Raw genomic sequence first — 18,588 nt, forward strand, 5'->3', positions numbered from 1 at the left:
GTTTAACGAGTACAGTTTCAGTATAGGATAATGAAAAAGTTCTGGAAATGGATAGTGGTGATGGTTGCTTAATGCCACTGAATTATACACCTAAAAATGGTTAAAATGGTAAAAAAAAAATTAAAAAAGTGCTCTCTATAATTAGAAGGTCCTTTCCTTTCAAGGTTGGGTTTCATTGTCAATTCACCAGGTATTCATTGGGAAATCAGCTTCAGAAAGGGCTGGCCCCGCACTGAGCTAGGCACAGATAAGGTGTGTGGGATGCAGCATGGAATAAAGTGTTCTGTCTCCATAAGCAGCTCATCTTCACGTAGATTCTGGGTCCAGACACTTAAATCACAATCTAGTGCAGCGAGATCACTAAGATGCTGCCTGAGGGTCAAAATCAAGGTTCAGGGAAGAAGGACCCTGCAGTGTGGTAGCGCAGCTCCCACCTGCAAACTCTCCCCAAGTTTGGGGGCTTGGAGGCCATAGAGTTGACAAGTCTCCTGGCCTACTCATGGAGGATCAACAGAGGGAGAAAATGGGGGAGGAGGGCCAGCGGAGGGGCTTGGCAGGCTTAGAATAGCTCCCCAGCCCTCAATTGAACCTTTCATCGATCCCGTCAAAGAGAGTTGAGCATCTCTTAGCCGCACAGATTTGATTAATTAATAATAATCAGAAGAAGAAGACCAAGAAAAGCTCATTCTTACTGAGGGCTTCCTATGGGCCGAGCACTGTGTTAGGAGCTCTACCTGCATTTTCTTGTCTGATACCCCTGACAGCCTCAGGAGGTAACAGGAATTATTATGATCAGTGTACAAACGAGAAAACGAAGTTCAGAGAGGAAAATGTGTCTGAGGTCACAGCTAGACGAATGATTTGTGAGTTGGAAACTTGGTGCAGAAAGCATTTTTCTTTTCTTCTCAAATGAGTCGGGCATGTGCCCAAAAGGTAGAAATACATGGACCATAGGGATGGCGTCTTGAACCCTAACCTTTCCCGTGTCAGTCTGGCTCTAGAGCTGGCCTCTGAGGCTGCCCGGCTGAGAATGGGGGGCAAACATATCATCCTGAATTATCTATGGACTTAGGTTTTTGTTGGGTTTTTAATTGCCCGACATCTCTAACCTGAGACACAGGCTCAGAGGGGCTCAGAAAGAACCTGCACTAAATTCTGTCTCTCTGCCGCCTCTTTCTGGAGAAGCTCCAACTCTTGCTCACTCCAGTGAGAGCTGGAAGATGCAGATGCTGGAGAAGACTATCTCTAATACAAACCCCTGGCATTGGCCGTGGGCTTTAGAACGTATAAGGCATTCATGGGCATGCTCTCATTTAACCCCCTCAAGACTCTTGTGATATAAAATGTCTTATCCCCATTTCACAGATGACAAGCTGAGGCTCCAAGAGGCAAAATAATTGCCTCAGATTTCCAGACGGAGTGCAGAACCAGCTACATAATTTTCGAGGCCAGTGCAAAATGAAACTTCGCAGTCCCTTGTTCAAAAGTTCTTAAGAATTTCAAGATGGTGACAACAGAACACAAAACCAAACTCAGGCCCCTTCTCAGAGTGGGAGCAGGTCACGTGCCCAGTGAAGTCAGCCCTGGGACTTAGGGACTGAGCCAGGACTGCTGGGGGCATGTTCCAGCATCCACAGCTGCCTCTCCAGCCCCCTGAACACAGCCGCCCTCCCGCCTGCCGCCTGCAGCCTCCAGAAGGGGGAGGGATCCTCTGAACCGAGACAGTGACTGAAGGCCTCGACAGAGCCGGGTCACAGACTCCAGCCCCCTTGTCGCTGATCACATTAGCTCAATTCAATTGTGATTCTCTCCAATTACAATCCTTTTCTAGGAACAAGAGGCCCAAACTGAATTAGGAGGGAGAAACAGTCCATACTTTCATTCAGAAAAAAAAAAAATTGGAATAAAAGCAAAATGAGATTTCACTCCGTGGGTCCTGGATTTGTGAACCAGAGGACCCAGGGCTGAGGCTTGCCTCTGTCACTTCCAACTTGCACGCGACTTTGAGCCAAGATTTCTCTTTGAGCCTTGGTTTCCTTATCTGCGAAATGGGAATAAAATAACCATTTTTAAAACTTTTATGAAGATTAAATTAGATGACGCAGCGGTAATCTTTGGGAGGAGGCCAATCGTCCTGTTTAACTTCAGGGAATTGCATGGACCCTAAAGTCTAGGCTTCAGTATTCCTGAAAGTGCCTGGAAATCAAGTTAAGAACTGCTAAACTAAGGAACGTGAAGGCACAATGCAATTAAAATGTATTTCTTGTTATTTTGCGGGATTTCAAAACACCATGATATGAATGTATTGAATTAGAAATCTTTGTTGAAATATTCAGACTTTTTAACAAATAAGCCAGAGGACCTATGCATTATTTTACTCTGCTCTAGCATAAATATTTCATAAATTACATGCAATTATTAACAACATCAACACTAGCAAATTAATTACTGTCAATTCATATTAATAAAATTGCATTTTGTAATAAATAAAGTTAGTTTACTGGGCCCCATCAGCCTCAGAGGTATTCACATTTGTCAATTGTCCTCTACTTCAGGCTAAAACAAAAGTAATCAAATAACTAATTATTGTACTAAATGTAGCTCCGCTTACACATCAATGAAAACTCACATTATTTATAACCCTTAGGACTGAATATTCAAATCTGTGTTGATTCCTATGCTAAGAAGAACTTTCCAGCCCTCTCCATTTTTACCTGCTCCCTCAGCCCCCACCTCTGGCCACCTGAGGAGCGACAGGAGGGCACCTGAACCCTGCGGAAGATGTTTCAGTGAATAGGGAGACCGTGGTGAACAATAACTCAAGTATAGGTTACAGAATCTTCCAGAATCTTCCATCACCAGTGGCCAGTTGCTCTCTTCTTGAACTCAGTGCCACATAGGCCTCCTCTACCGTTTTGCATTCTTACAAATGAAAAAAATTCCTTCTCCTTTAATAAAGGCTCCAGAGTTGTAGCTTGAGATTGCAACACCAATTTTGTCTCCATGTATGTTTCAAAACCTGGTGAGTCGGCTCACCAAAGTAAAACAGAAATAAGAGCAATGAAAACTATCTACACGGCCCAGTGCAGCAGAGTTAAATTACACCGTCTTGATTTCATTTGATGCTCACTCACTCACAACAATTTAGTGTGTTGGCAGTTCCATTTTATAGGTGGAAAAACCGAGGCTGCACAAGGCCAGGAACCTGCCCTACTGACCTCATCTCCCCTGAGATGGCCACTGAACATGCCCGAGTTTCTTGTATCTGGCCAGGCCAGATGCTGGCTTCTTCCCTAGGGATGTTCATACCGGGCTGAGCAGACGTGAACCCTGAGATTTGGCCAGTCCCACATGGCCAAGAGGCATCTCATGCCCTCAGCATTTAACCATCCGTTTAAAAATGTGTCAGTACAGATGCCAACAGATACATAGGAAGGTGCTTAACATCACTATTCATGAGGGAAATGGAAATCAAAATCACAATGAGGTATAACTTCACACCCCTTAGAATGGCCATCATCAAAAAGACAAGAGAAAACAAGTGTCGGTGAGGACACGAAGAAAAGGGGACCCTGTGTGCTGCTAGTGGAAATGCAAACTGGTGCGGCCACTGTGGAAACCAGATGGAGGTTCCTCAGCAAGTTAAAAAGAGAACTACCATATGGTCAGCAACCCTACTTCCAGTCTCAGATCCAAAGGAAATGCAATCAGCATCTCCAAGAGACTTCTGCAGCTCCAGGTTCCCCGCAGCATTACTCACAATAGCCAAGTCATGGAAACAACCTCAGTGTCCATCACTGATGAATGGATAAAGATGTGGTGCAAATATACATTGGAATATTATTCAGCCATGAGAAAGAAGGAAACCCTGCCATTTGCAACAACATGGAAGGAGCCTGAGGGCATTATGTTCAGGAAAATAAGTCAGAGAAAGGCAAATACTGCATGATCTCGCCTGTATGTGGAATCTAAGAAAGCCAAACTCATAGAAAGAGCAGAATGGTGGTTGCCAGGGTCCGAGTGTGGGGAAAACGGAGAGATGTTGGTCAAGGGTCCAAACTCTGAGTTTAAGATGAGTAAGTTTTGGGGATTTAATGTACTGGGGGGCGATTATGGTTAATACTGTGTTATATACTTGAAAGTTGCTACAAGAGTAGAACTTAAATATTTTCACCACAAACAAGAAACGGTAATTCTGTGAGGTCATGGAGGTGTTGGCTAGAGCTATGGTGGGAAGTCTTTCACACTATATAAGTGCATCAAATCAATGCACTGCATATCTTAAACTTACACAGTGTTATATGTCAATTCTATCTCAATAAGGCTGAAACAAATAAAAAATAAAATTTAAAAAATTAAAATGTATCAAGACCATTTTCCCCTAAGGGGGAAATTCTTTCCTAAGATGTGTATGGATGTCTATAAATGCCAGAAACATGTCAAATTATTCACAAATAGGCTTCATCAGCAGAGTTTCTGCCTAATTGCAGGATTATCAAAATGTGATGTAGAGTCTGTATTAGTTCCCTATTGCTGCTATAACAAATTACAACAAACTTGACAGCTTCAAACAGCAGAAATTTATTCTGAGGAGAATAAACTGTTACACAGTTCTGGAGGCCAGAAGTTGAAGGCCAAAATCAAAGTGTTGGTAGGGCTGTGCTTCTTCCAAAGCCTCTGGGGACGATCCTTGCTTCTTCCAACTTCTGGTGGCCCCAGGTGTTCCTTGGCTTGTGGCTGCATCACTCCGATCTCTGCTTCCAGCTTCCCTCTGTGTGTGTCTCTGTGTCCAAATTTCCTTCTTCTTATAAGGACGTCAGTTACATTGGATTTAGAGCCCACCTCCATCCACTAGGGCCACATCTTAACTTGACTACATCTGCAAAGACCGTATTTCCAAACACGGTCACATTCACGGGTTCTGGGTGGGCGTAAATTTTGTGGGGACCTATCCAACCCAGTACAGGGTGCACTTCATAATACAACACAGGCACCTGTCAGGGCCAGAAGCACACCCCTTGCAATCTCCTGGGTTGAGCTCCAGAGCCATCCCATAAACACAAGGCAAACACATTCCCAAAATCCATCTCGGCAGCTCTGATTCAGGAGGTCAAGGAGGGCCCAGGAATCTATGTGTAAGAGCTGTCCATGTGATGGGTAGCGGCCAGGCCTGAGAACCTCTCTTGTAGTTATAATGACAGCCATAGCAGCCGCCACTCACTGAGCTTTTCTTGTGTGCTGTGCACTGAGCTAAGTGCTTACGTGCCCCACTTCATCCTCACGCTGATGCTCGGTGACAGGTGTTGTCACATCAAGTGTGAGAAACTGACGGGGTGCAGGGAGCCTCTGTGACTCACCCAAGGCCACACGCAGCTAAGTGGGAAGCCTGGGCTGGAAGCCTGTGTTCGGTCATTTCACCATGCACACAGCCATGGGACAAGCAGTGAGGACCAAGAACCATCAGAGGGAGCTGGGTGCCAAGGGAGTTCAGAAAAGGGAACTCCCCTGGCAAGACACTGCATGCTCCAAACAGGCCTGGGGGAGGTGTTGGGATTCCCAAAGTGATTCCATTCACTTTAGTCCCCGCTCACATAGAGCCACCGTACTAGCACTGAGTCAGGGAAGTGACAGAGAGAGGGCCCCCTCCCACCAGGGCAGTCAGCAAAGGCATGTCTGAGATTAGCCACCACAGGCAAGTGGGACCAGCAAGTACTGGGTGCTCCGTGAGTATCTGATGAATATGCCAACGAGAGTCTGAGTGAGTTCATGGCACAGGAAGCAAGAAAGAAAAGGATGCTAGGCAGAGGAACCCATATAAACAGAGGCACAAGGACTGGAGAGCTTGGGTTAGGGAATAGTGGCTGAAATGTAGAATTCAAACATCTAAAATATCTAAACATCTAAGCCAAGAGTACAGGATGCAATTTTAATAATAACACCAATAACAGCAGCTCACATAGCTAAGCAATTAAATCCCAGGCTCTGTGCTAAGGGCTTTACACATGCTGTCTCATTTTATCCTATGAGGTATTACTACGATGCCCATTATACAGATGAGAGAACTGAGACTCACAGAAGTTAAGCAACTTGACCAAGATCACAGAGCTTGTAAATGTGCTAGATGGAGAACTCAGACCTTTGTCCGTCTGACTCCAGGGCCCACAGTCTGGTTCATGCTGGGATATAGAGTTTACACTGTCCCGTGGTCAACAGGGAGCTCCTGTGGGTACTAAGCTACAAAAGGACATGCCTGGAGCTGTTGTCTGAGGAGGACCCACCAGGAAGCAGCACGTGAGCCTCCCCAGTGATCCCAAGGGGAAAAGTGAAGTAAGCAACACAAATATCCTAAAACAGAATTACCCCAAACAGTAGTTTCTTAAAGTAAAAACTCCAGATGGGTGGTTTTTATTGCAGGCTGATTACACAAGCAAGAAAGACTCATCATTTTGGTCACCACCCCCATTCCCCAAACATGCAGAAGTCAGCCCACATCAAGCAGACTCCTTCCATTTATCTGAAAAAGATAGTATTGTTCTCAGTACACTGCTGTTGATTTCAGACATGTAAACAAACAGAAAAGAGTCTTTGGTCACCCTCAAGAAGAGGGAAATATTGGGACATTGGTCAAAAGCCACAGGGACACATTCCTGCCAAAGGGAAACAATGCTGGGCTACAGGATCCTGGGTTCACCGGCAGGTGAAAAACTTGTCCTGTGTGGACGTACAGCACCCTTCCACATTCCAGAACCACAGCTGAACTAACACACACCAGACAGGAACTTCCAGGCCGCTGGGAACCAGGCTCCTTATCAAGGTATGGTGATGGAGCAGAAGAGAGTCACCACACACACACACACATACGCACACACACATGCACACACACGCACACATGTACACACCCTCCCTCCAATCGAGGCTGCTTTGGAATGACCCCAGCACATGATCCTTTCATTAATTAATCCGAAGGCCTTTTGAGTTCCTAAACACTTGGAGATCATCCGCTGGAACCCATGCACTTTCCAGAGGAGGGGACTGGGGCTCAAAGAGGTTGTCTTGCCCAAACTGCACAGCTAGGTAGAGGTAGACAGGGTCTGCCCTAAAACTCAAGCCCCCTGACTCCCAACCCTAGCTCTCTTTTTCTCCTTCCATCCCATTCTACCGCTGCTTCCTAAGAAATGTTTCTTCTTCAGAAACAAAAACCAAAAAAGCAGCAGACACACATGCACACAAATACACACGCATACACACACACACACACTTTTCCTTTAAAATTAGTCAAAAATTATTGAATCCGGGAAACCGAAGTTCAACATGACATTATGCTTAATTAATGATGCTCTCTTCATATTTTTCCTATCTTCAAAGTTGCTTTTTAACAACAGGAAGAGTTAAGTAGAGTGACTGTATTAACTCTGAATTTCTTGCCTTTGAATAGTCGGTGTCACCACCTTCATGTGATTCAAATTTAGTTGCTTTGCATCTAATTGAAGCATTGCACAAAAAAAAGGTAATTTGCCATCCAAAGGAGGAGTGAGGGGAGAGCAGAGAAAAGAGGGGACATATTACTTAACTTTGTGATGATAATTACCCGAACACAAAGACGCTTACAAGAACATTCTACATTGGATATCAGCCAGAAAAATTAAACCTATGTTGCTGCTTCAATACATCTGAATACTAGGAATTGGCAGAAAAACATCTATTCTATGAATAATAGCCTCTACAGTCCGAGAGGGCAGCGGTACATGAATTTAAAAAAAAAAAAAAAGGAAGAAAGAAAAAAGAAAAGAAAAAGAAAAATAGTCTCGAGCTTTTTCCAAAATGGTGCTAATGCGCCACTGAAACTTAATTTTATAATTTACTGGCAGTCAAGATGGCAGGAAATAAAATAATTTGCTATATTCTGCACAACAAACCCTGCTTTTCCCAGGAAGGCGTAATTATCCCCATGGAAAAAAAAAAAAAAGAAAAAATACGCCATCTCATATTAGGCTAAAGTCTCATCAAGAAGAGAAAAAGTGCCTCATTACACGTAATTACCAGGGAATTAGAAACATCATTTAACTAAATGAGCGAATAATGCTCAGGATATTGAAGAAACTTGCCTGCACTTCTGCAAAGCACTCTAAGTCCCATTACAAAAATTGCCCCTCTTTAATGGAATAATTTTCGGCCTTGTCTGCCTTGCTTTAAAAATAAAGAGGCTCCGAGAGGCAGAAAGAGGCTGAAACTGCCATAAACAACTGTTGAAAGGACTGGAGAGAAGGCGCTGTCTCTCCTGGAGACCAAGACTCAGAATGACTCATAATCTACCGTAATCATGAAAATTAAACCTGAGGGCTTGAAGAAAGGATTACCCCCTTTCTAATTGTGCTTCCTCAAGACTGCGACGTACTCGTGAGTATGTATTAAGGGACGACAGATGAAAGATCTTCAGGTCCGGGTACAGCTTCCCTGCTCCAATACAAAAGCAGTTACAGCTATTCCACGTTCTCTTAAAACAGAAAATTATAACATACCTGCAGATTGATGTTTATTGCAGCTTCATACAATGATTTTTCGAGCCACTCAAAAGCCTCCAGGCTTGGGTTGGGATCCCCCTCCCCCTTTTCCGGTCACTTTCAGTATTTGTCAAAATCCAGCATCAAAGCAGTGAATTTAACAGAACTACCCCAGCTTCCTGCACCAGCACCCTTTACTCACACAGGGAGCCAGAAGAGGAGGGCGCACTGATCCTGGTTGCCTCGTCAGTGTCTTGACTTTAGAGCAAGTAAGATCAGAAAGGGACTGGTACTGGTCAGATTCTTAGCAAATGACCCAAGAAGGAACTGAAGAAGGCACTGTAAAGAAGAAACGGGAGTCAGGGAGGACTGCAGTATCATCCTGAGGACCCTGCCCCAAGACCCTTTAAGGAGCTACCCCTAACCTTGAGCGACAACAAGTCCCCTTCCCTGGGACAGGCACAGCCTGAGCAACAAAAGGTGCCATTCCTTCCAAACGGACTTTTAGCCATTGGCAACTGCGACCCCCCATATCAGAGGTATGGAAACTAAAACCAGGCCAAAGCTACGGAGCTCCCCGTTCAGGTCCCTTGTGTCCCAGTCCAGATTCTTACATATAAACTAGTCGCCTTTCAGTCGGGCAGGAATGACGTTCCTGCTTCCACACCACGTCTAAACTCTCTGTTGCCTTGGAGGTTCTGCGGTCCAGATGCATTCCTTCCTGGTGCAGCCCTTGTGAATGATCGCAGAAGAGAACCCCACAAAGCGCTGGCACTATGGGTGTGCTCATCACAAGCACCTGGCTTTGGGGAGCTTGCAGATGGTGGGCAGCGAAGGCAGGGGTGCTAGGGTGGGAGAGACCCGAGGCTGGTCTGTCCCTCTACCTCCTAGAGCCACTTTGACCTGACCCTCTGAACCACTTTCTAGGTCTGGTACCCAAGAAATCAGAAAATGATGAAAGGCAATTGGTTGGTTTCCTCAGGAATGAGAAAAGTTTCATACAGATGACGCTCTGGAAGGAAAAACCACTCTGGGGGATGATAAAGGGCAAAGTGCCCTGGGCTTCTTTAATCTTCTCCTTTAACTCCAGGATGGAGCTTGGCACTACTGAAGTTTCCAGAGGACAGGAAACGAAGAAGTTGACCTCCCATCCCAAGCTCATGGAGCAAAGTAAAAGGGGGCACAGTAATGACAGCTACTGCTTATCTCATTTAAGGAAGAAGAGTCTGGTTAACTAATTTACCCACCAGGATCACACAGCTAATAAGTGTGGACCCAGAATCACAACTCAGATCCACCTGCTTCTAAAACCCTTCCCTTGGGCCACACTGCACTATCTTCTCCAACGAGAACCGCCAAGGAGTATTAATAATAACACCATTCACTGCGGCAGAGGACTTCCAAACGTTTTTCAAAATGCTTGCACACCTACAATCTCCAGTGAAGTAAATCAGGACAGCCCAATATCCGCTTCACTCCAAAACAGAAAATTATCTAGAGGAAGTCATCCTGCCAACAAGCAGCCAAGACAAGAGACACTTCCTCCTGAGCCGGTGGTCATCTTGGTAGTGGTGGTAAAACAAATTCTGAGAGCAGGTACACCTGGCCTAAGATGTGTAAGCCCAACCCCTTGGTTCATTTCACCAACCAGAATTAATTCTCTCAATGTTGGCAATATCAGGAAACTGGGAATATCTGAGCCACTACTTTTATTTTTCTAATTGTTTCTCATCAAGTCATCTATCTGGTGCAAATAGAGCAAAACGTTTAAACCACATGAGCTAGCTCATCACGATGCCACAGTAAGCGCACGTTCTGATCACCCTCTGCTCCAGGGACCACAGCAACGATGGCTAAATTGTAAGAGAAAACAAAAAAGACAGATTTTGACCCTAAAACCAGAAACTAACATCTATGCGGAGCTGATCTCTGGGGCTGGTGGCAGAAAGCAGCAGCTGGGAGGCTGGTATCTGCCGGGTACGAGGGGTCTGTGAGACAGGAAGAAGGAAGTACAGAGAGAGAAACACCAGCAGTAACAACAAAGGACCAAAATTAAGAACCTTTACTCAAAATCTTGATGGGGAATTCCTGTTACAATGTATACATATATCAAATCATCACATCGTACACCTTAAATATCTTACAATTTTATTTGTCAACTGCACTTCCATAGAGCTGGGGGGGAAATAATAAGCCTAAAAAACAAAATTATAAGTCAGCCATCAAAATCAAATTGAAACATATATTTAACCCAGAGGACATTAATTTTATAGCTCTGTCAACCAAAGACTTTATTGATGTCTAAAATATTCAAGGAGATAAAGGAAGGCATGACTTCATTAAAAACAATTCAAGAAATTATGTATCAAAAATAGGCAAATATAAAACAAGAAGAGGCAGATATAAAAAAACCCCAGAAATCCTAGAAATAAAAAACACTTACTGGGTGGAATAAATTCTACACAAATACAAAGAGAAAATTAATATATTGGAAGAGAGTTCTGAGGAACTCACTCAGAACAAAGCACAGAGAGAAAACACAACATCCAGCAAGCAGGAGTGCCAGAACAAGGGAATGTTAACGAATTTGGGGAAAGCAATACTCACAAATATAAATGCGACAAATTTTCAAGAAGTTAAAGTTTGTACACTTTGAGTACCAAGCAGGTACAGATAACATAAATCACAGTGCAACTATAGAACATAAAGGATCAGGAGACGACCTTAACAGCTTCCAGAGTGTAATGGTTAATTTTAATGTGTCAAATTGGCTGGACCACAGTGGCCAGATACTTGGCCAGTCATTATTCTGGACGTTTCTGTGAGGGTGTTTTTGGATGAGCTTTATATTTGAATTGGTGGACTTTGAGTAAAGCAGACTATCCTCATAAAGTGGCTGGGCCTCATCCAATCAGTGGAAGGCCTGACTAGAACAAAAGGTTGACCTCCCCCAGGCAAGAGAGGATTCTACCAGCAGCTTGCCTTCAGATTTTGTGTGCAACATCAGCACTTTCTGGTTCACCAGAAGACTGCCTTTGAAGAGCTCTCTTTCCTGAGTGTCCAGCCTGTCAGCTTCCCCTTATCAGATTTTGGACTCACGAGCCTCCACAAGTGCATGAGCCAATTCCTTAAAATAAATCTCTTTATATATACATATACATCTTACTGATTCTTTTTCTGGAGAATCCTGACTAATATACAGAAGGAAAAAAGACAGATATTCTATAAAGAAACAATAGTTACACTTATAACAGGCTTCTCAACAGGAAAGTACAGATGCTAACAAAAAGGAGGCTGAGGGGGAGCCTGGGCGGCTCAGTCAGTTAAGCATCTGGCTCTTGATTTCAGCTCAGGTCATGATCTCGGGGTCGTGGGATCAAGCCCTGTGATGGGCTCCAAGTTCAGTGGGGAGTCTGCTGGAGATTCTCTCTCTCCCTCTCCCTCTGCCCCACCGCCCCCACACTCTTTCTCTCTCTCTCTCCCTCTCTCTCTCTCATAAATAAATAAATATTTTTTAAAAGAAAAAGCAGGCTGAGGGAAAATTAACTGTCAACCTAGAATTTTATATACAGCTAAACCACCCTTCAAGAAAAAGAACAAAATAAAGACATTATCTGGAATACAAAGATATGCTCACTATGGGCAAAGATTTTAAAAAAGTTAATACATGTAGTTAATTAACTATAAAAAGAAAATAACTAACTTTGGTATTTTAAAATTGAATAAAACTAAAATTAAAACTGTAAACATCAATTATAAGAAAGCGGGAAGGAGTGTTCAGTGAACAGGTAACATGTGTGAGACCACTGTTGTTGGGAAGAGGCTAGCAATACTGAATATTTTATAGAGTTTGACAGAAAGTTTTATGCTTGTGGTGCCTTGCTGGCTCAGTGTGACCCTTGATCTTGGGGTTGTGAGTTCAAGCCCCACATTGGGTGTAGAGATTACTTAAAAATAAAATCTTTTTTTAAAAAAATGAAGTTTTATAGTTAATTATGAGTGCTTAAACTTGAAGGGTAGCTATCAATCTATAACCTTCAAACTGAAGTGAGATGGAGAAGGACAGAGAATATGAAAAACTTTATCAATCCACAGAGAGCAGAGAAAGAGAAAAGAGAAAACAAAAGCATGGTAAACAAAAATACCCAAACCAATGAAATAGTAGAAACTATAGAAATGAACTTATATACATCAGCGGTCACATAAAAATCTAAATGGATTAAGTTCATCAATTAAAAGACTGAAATTACTAGATTGCACCTGCATTTTTAACGCAGCTATATGATGCTTAAAATAGACATACCTAAAACCCACAAGAAATATTGGAATATAAATATATATCAGATGCAAATGCTAACCAAAATAAGCCCAGAGAGTAATATGACATCAGATAATATGTAAAGCAAAAGGTATTCATAGGGATGAAGAGGCATACTTTGTAATAATCAAAGGGAAAAAAATCCACCTAGAAAATATAATAATCACAAACTTGTATATACCTAATAACACAACCTCAAAATAATGTAATTCATAAAATATATAAAAATATATAAAGTAAAAAACTACACAAAGCAAAAACTGAATTACAAGCAGAAACTGACAAATCAACTTCGTGGGAGCTTAACACATCAGAAAATTGATAGCTAATGTAGTTCAAAATTTAATCAGAACATAACAGATTTGAACAACAAAATTAACAAACAATCTAATAAATATAAAAATTGAACTCTACACCTGACAGAGTAAATTCTTTGCAGATGCACATGAGTCATTTATAAAAACTATTTGTGTCACAATGGAAAACATAACAAATCACAAAAATTAGTATCATTCAGACCACTCTCCCTGACTACACTGTCATTTAGTTGTAAATCAACAAATAGCCCACATGTTTGGAATTTAAAATGTACATCTCAATAATTCATGACTAAAAGAGGAAATTCTCAGTGGAAATTATAAAGTATGTGGAACCAAATAACTCTGAAATAACTCATATCAAAACTGGTGAGATACATACAGCAAAGAATATACTTAAAAGTAGACAGTGTATAGCTTCATATACATTTATTTTACATCGAGAAAGACGGTGTATTACTGAGCTTTGTGTTCAACTCAAGAAGCAAGAAAGAGAACCAAAGAGAAAACCTAAAGAAGTTGGAAGAAAGGAGAAATTAATGAAATAGAAAAGTAGCAGGAGACAGGAGCAACAAAACCAAAAATGTTCTCCGGTGGGAGGCAATTAATAAAATAGACATTCTTCTAGCAAGGCCAGGCAATAAAAGTCACACCCAATATTAGGAATAAGAAAGTAAGTAGTAGAGACTTTTTTAAATCATAAAAGAATGTTACAAACAATAAATTTGGAAATTTACATGAAGTACATATACATATATTACCAAAATTGACACAAGAAGAAACAGAAAACTGGAATAAATCGAATTGAATTGCCAACCAAGTCTCCCCACCACCCCTACCACTTAAAACCTACAAGGCAGCTCTTACCAGATCTTCAAGGATCAAGTAATCCTTAAATTGTTTCAGAGACTAGAAAAATAGGGGAAACTACCCAATTCGTCTTAGAGGACGGACAATAAACTTGATATTAGAACTGGATGAGACCCGGGCAAAAAAGAAATCACGGAGCACACGAGAACGGCACTAGAATGCAGAGCTGCAGCACAAGCCAGGAAAAGGCACGGCGACCCAGCAGCAGCTGGGGCACCCCAACTCCAGGCCAGAGAGGTTACACCCTACCAGCTTTGTGAAAACTTCAAGTAGAAATCCAGCAAGAATTCAAATTCTCTTTTTTTTCCCCCTGTACAATCTAGAAGCCATGTTTTGCTTGCTCTTCAGTACAATGGGTGAAGTCAGGTGGTTGGGAAATCAGTCAAACTCTACCCAGAAAGACAGCCCCTCCAGTCTCATGCACACCCAGGGGGACTTTGGTTTTCTAACAGCTGGTATTTATTCAGACTGTGTGCTGGGTGCTACGCAAAGACTTGTGCGTGGGGTGTGACTGTAGTAAAATACACATAAAATTTACTGGTTTTGCCATCTTCAAGTATCGAGTTCGGCAGCATGACGTACATTCCCAAAGCTGTGCAACTATCACCCACATCTCCAGGACCTTTTTCATCTTCCCAGACGCAGTTCCCAAGCTCCCCCTCTAATGGCAACCACCATTCTACTTTCTGTCTCTCTGTATTTGACCACTCTAGGTACCTCCTGTTAAGTGAATCACACAGTCCTTGTCCTTTCGTGACTGCTTTGTTTCACTTAGCATACTGTCTTCAAAGTCCATCCATGTGGAGCATGTGTGAGAATTTCCTGCCCGAATAGTATTCCGCTGTATGTGTGGACCCCATTTTGTTTCTCCGTTCATCCTCTGAGGGATGCCTACCTGCTCACCTTTTGGCTGTCGTCAATCATGCTGCTGTGAACATAGGTGTACAAATGTCTCTACGAGTCTCTGCTCTCAATTCTTTTTGATATATACCCAGAAGTCAGTTTGCTGGATTACATGAGAATTCTGTATTTCCTCTTTTGAGGAACAAACCATACTGGTTTCCATAGAGGCTGCACATTTTCCATTGCTAGCAGGGCACAAGCCTTCTGATTTCTCCACACCCTCGTCAACACTTGAGAGTTTCTGGGTTTTTTATGACAGCCACTCTCATGGGTGTGCATGGCATCTCATTATGGCCAGAGAGATTTTCATGACACTAGACGCACGGCAGGCATCCTTGGAAGAAGGCTTCTGTTCCCACAGTAACAGCTCAGTTTAGAGCTCAATTTGTGTTTTAAAAGAGACTAGGGAATAAGGCAGGGCTGGGGGGGTGGGGGGGGGTGTAGTTATAAGATGCATGACCTGAAATAAAAGTCCTTTTAGATTAGAAAGAGAATATTCGATTATTGAGTCCCATGGGAGTCCACCACTACACAATGGCACTCCTACAGACCAAAAGAAAGAATAAAAGGAAAATAGGAATTTGTGTTTATTTTTGGCTTTGTGGGTCAAAGATCACCTTCCAAAGGTATATATTTTATATAATAGCCAATGTAACATAATATTACCATGTTATATAATATATTATGTAACCAGTTAGCATGAATTGAGTCCTCACTCTATGTCAGGCACTGGGCGAGGCAATTTTCATACCTTTTCATGTCATCCTCCTAACAACCACCTGTTCAGACAAGGTGGGTGAAGCCTGGGACCCAGGAAACTTACCCCAGATCACATAGCTGGTCACTTGCAAAGCCAGGATTTGAGTCACAGGCTGTCTGGCTTGGAATGTCCCAGCCCATAAGTCGTAAGACTTCAGGACTTTTTTTCTCCCGTTCCAATTTTCTCTCTTATAAAACTTAAGTTTAAGCTCAGCTTTGCTCACCAAGTTAGCTGCCACAGACTTCAGAAAATGGAAGCCCCTCTGAAGAGGAAGGATTTCTTTTAGCCACGCTGCAGTTCTCTTGATAACTTGCCACTTCCCGGGTATCAACAAAACTCTTTCTTTAGTAGAGAGCACAGATTGCACGCACCCAGCTACTTCCCTTTGGATTGTGGCACACATTAAATGCTGAAGTTTCAGTATTGGACCACCTTACAAACTCACAAGACAGCTGGATAGGGTTTGAACCTCCAAAAATAAATGCCCCACTTTTTAAATGTAATAGCATATATCCGGCAATCAATAGTCAATTGATTTATAACTACACTGCAGAACAGAAAAAAAGGCTTACAGATGAGCCTGTAGAAATTCATCCAGAGACCCAAACAAAGAATGCAAGAAATGCAACAGGTTGCATACAAAGGTCTCAATGGAAGCAAGATCTCCATTTTTCGGGGGCTCCATGGTCTCTGCTCCTCAATGCACACCTATGCTCCCTTCTCTCCACCTTACTTACCTGCTTGCACGTGGACCAGAAGGAGCTTTCCTAGCCACCAAATGTACAAGAGCCTCCATCCAGCTGCTGAGCCTACCACCAACTGGCTCAGTCTCTTTAGTGCCCTAGGAATGAATTCCAGTTGATCCAACTCATCTTTCAGGACAATGAAAGTCCAAGGTCACCACCCTATTTCCAACCAGAAAATCAGATGCCCTTGGGTCAAGTATCCATCTCAAGTCCATTTAATGTGCCAAGAAGGAGCGGGAGGTGTTGTATATAGTTCTGTGGCTTCAGATACTATCCCAAGGAAGGGGACTCGGTCCAGGACTGAAAGAGCAATTGTGCAGAAGATATGTTGGGGAGGTGATAATTTGGGAGACTGTTTTAACGATGATTATGATTATATATTTAAATATGTATTTAGCCACATAATGCTTATCCACCTACACTTTCAATATCTCTAAGCTTAAAAGAAAAATACCTAACTCTTGTCCCCTTCCTCTCAGCCTCAAGCCACTTTGCTGGCTTATGTGCCTGCCCCACCCCAGTAAACTGTAAAGCTTCTTGAAGACAAAGATGACATGTGATTCATCTTTGATTAATAGTAACAGTTATATAGCAATTCTATCTCAATAAAGCTGGAAAAAAATAACAGCAGTTAACATTGTGTACTATTAATATGCCACATACCCGTGCAAATCACTTTACACCCATTAGCTCATCTAATCCTTACGACTATTCTATAAAATACGCACAGTTATTATCACCACATAGACTAAGGACATAAGGCTCAGAAGTTAAATAACAACCCCAAATCTCATAGTTAGTGAGTTACAGCACCTGCATTCAAACCCGACAGGTCTACCACAAAGCCCACCCTTCTAAACCCAATGTTATGTCCAAGGCAGGTCATTCAGAAGTGTTAAGATCAGGAGATGGATGGATGGGTGGATAGATGGATGGATGGGTAAGCAGGTGGGTGGGTGGATGAATGAGTATGTTAGGAAAACAAAAAAGCGACCCACAAAAGGAATACTTTGGTGTCCAGTGGGCTTAGCAGCATTAAGGCACGTTCCTGAGTGAGGTGAAAGGCATGGATTTGCTGTATTCCTAGCCTTGCTAAAACTTTAAATCCCCACCACTAGTCCTAAAAGCATAAGAGGTCATATGACAAGGAAAGGAGGAAGGGATGAAGGACAGAAATAAACATGTGAGTGTCTATTCTCTCATGAGCTTTCACAAATCCGAGTTTGTCTGGATCAGCACGAACCCACCTTCACAAATGGTAGTGAGTCAGAAGGGTCATCTTCATATGAAAAAGGACATCTCATTATGTCCCAGAGACCACAGAAGCAAGGCAGAAAGGTTTTAGCACTTTTGTCCACCACTAAACACTTGCCCTTAACAACTTTAAAAGCAAAAGGCTTTGAAAGAATGAAAGCCCTTTGGAAAAAAAGACTTCACACTTACTTCTAATTCTCTTCCTCCTTGTGTCAGTCAGGGTTCAGTCAGGGAGCAGAGACACCACAAGGAAATGGAATGAGATTTTATTATAGGAATCTGACTATACACAGTTGTGGGAGGAGCTGAGAGGGGGCGAGAAGGTCCAAAAGAGATGCTGGCAGATCAGCAGTCACCAAGCAGTCGATCAGAGAGGGCAGGCATGTCCAGGCACAAAAGGGACTACAAAGGGGAGACGGGTACAGGCCTCTGTGTAGCTGCCGTCCTGTCTACAGCCACACAGCTGGTGGAGGGTCTTAGGCTCCAGTTGGGCATCAGGGCCAAGAGCCAGGAAGAAATGCTGGAGCAAGGACAAGCTGGGCACCCATTAGACACCTCTGCTGCCATCCATCTCTGCACCTGACAGCCAACAAAGCTTGAAGAATAATGGCCATGTTTCTAGTCTGTGTACATTCCTCTTTGGGCCAACTCTCACCCGGAACCATACAGATAAGGGGATGCTGGGAAATGTAGTTCTCAGCTTAACCAAGGCAACCCAGCACAGTCCACCAGACTCCTTTAATTAAATATAGAATACTTAACGTTATTATTCATATCTTTGGGGAGACTGTACATTTTAATCATAATTACATGATAAATATTTCATGGTATATATCTTTGTCATATAATTAGGAATAAAAAATGTAATCTCAAAAAGATGCTAAATAATTCAAATGGCTGAGGATGTGATTAAAGCCAT

General features: G+C 42.7%; 1 long non-coding RNA gene across 1 annotated transcript; it reads right to left on the minus strand.

Annotated features, from left to right (window-relative positions):
* Nucleotides 1-4,557: 4,557 nt before the first annotated feature.
* On the minus strand, nt 4,558-18,526 carry LOC145722120 (uncharacterized). Its single transcript, XR_014146153.1, has 2 exons — nt 8,704-18,526; nt 4,558-4,879 (listed from the first exon to the last, which is right to left on the minus strand). It is a non-coding gene; the product is annotated as an uncharacterized LOC145722120 (long non-coding RNA).
* Nucleotides 18,527-18,588: the final 62 nt, after the last annotated feature.

The sequence above is a fragment of the Leptonychotes weddellii genome, chromosome 6 (genome assembly GCF_054177405.1).
Source record: "Leptonychotes weddellii isolate Sample4059 chromosome 6, ASM5417740v2, whole genome shotgun sequence".
Lineage (NCBI taxonomy): Eukaryota > Metazoa > Chordata > Mammalia > Carnivora > Phocidae > Leptonychotes > Leptonychotes weddellii.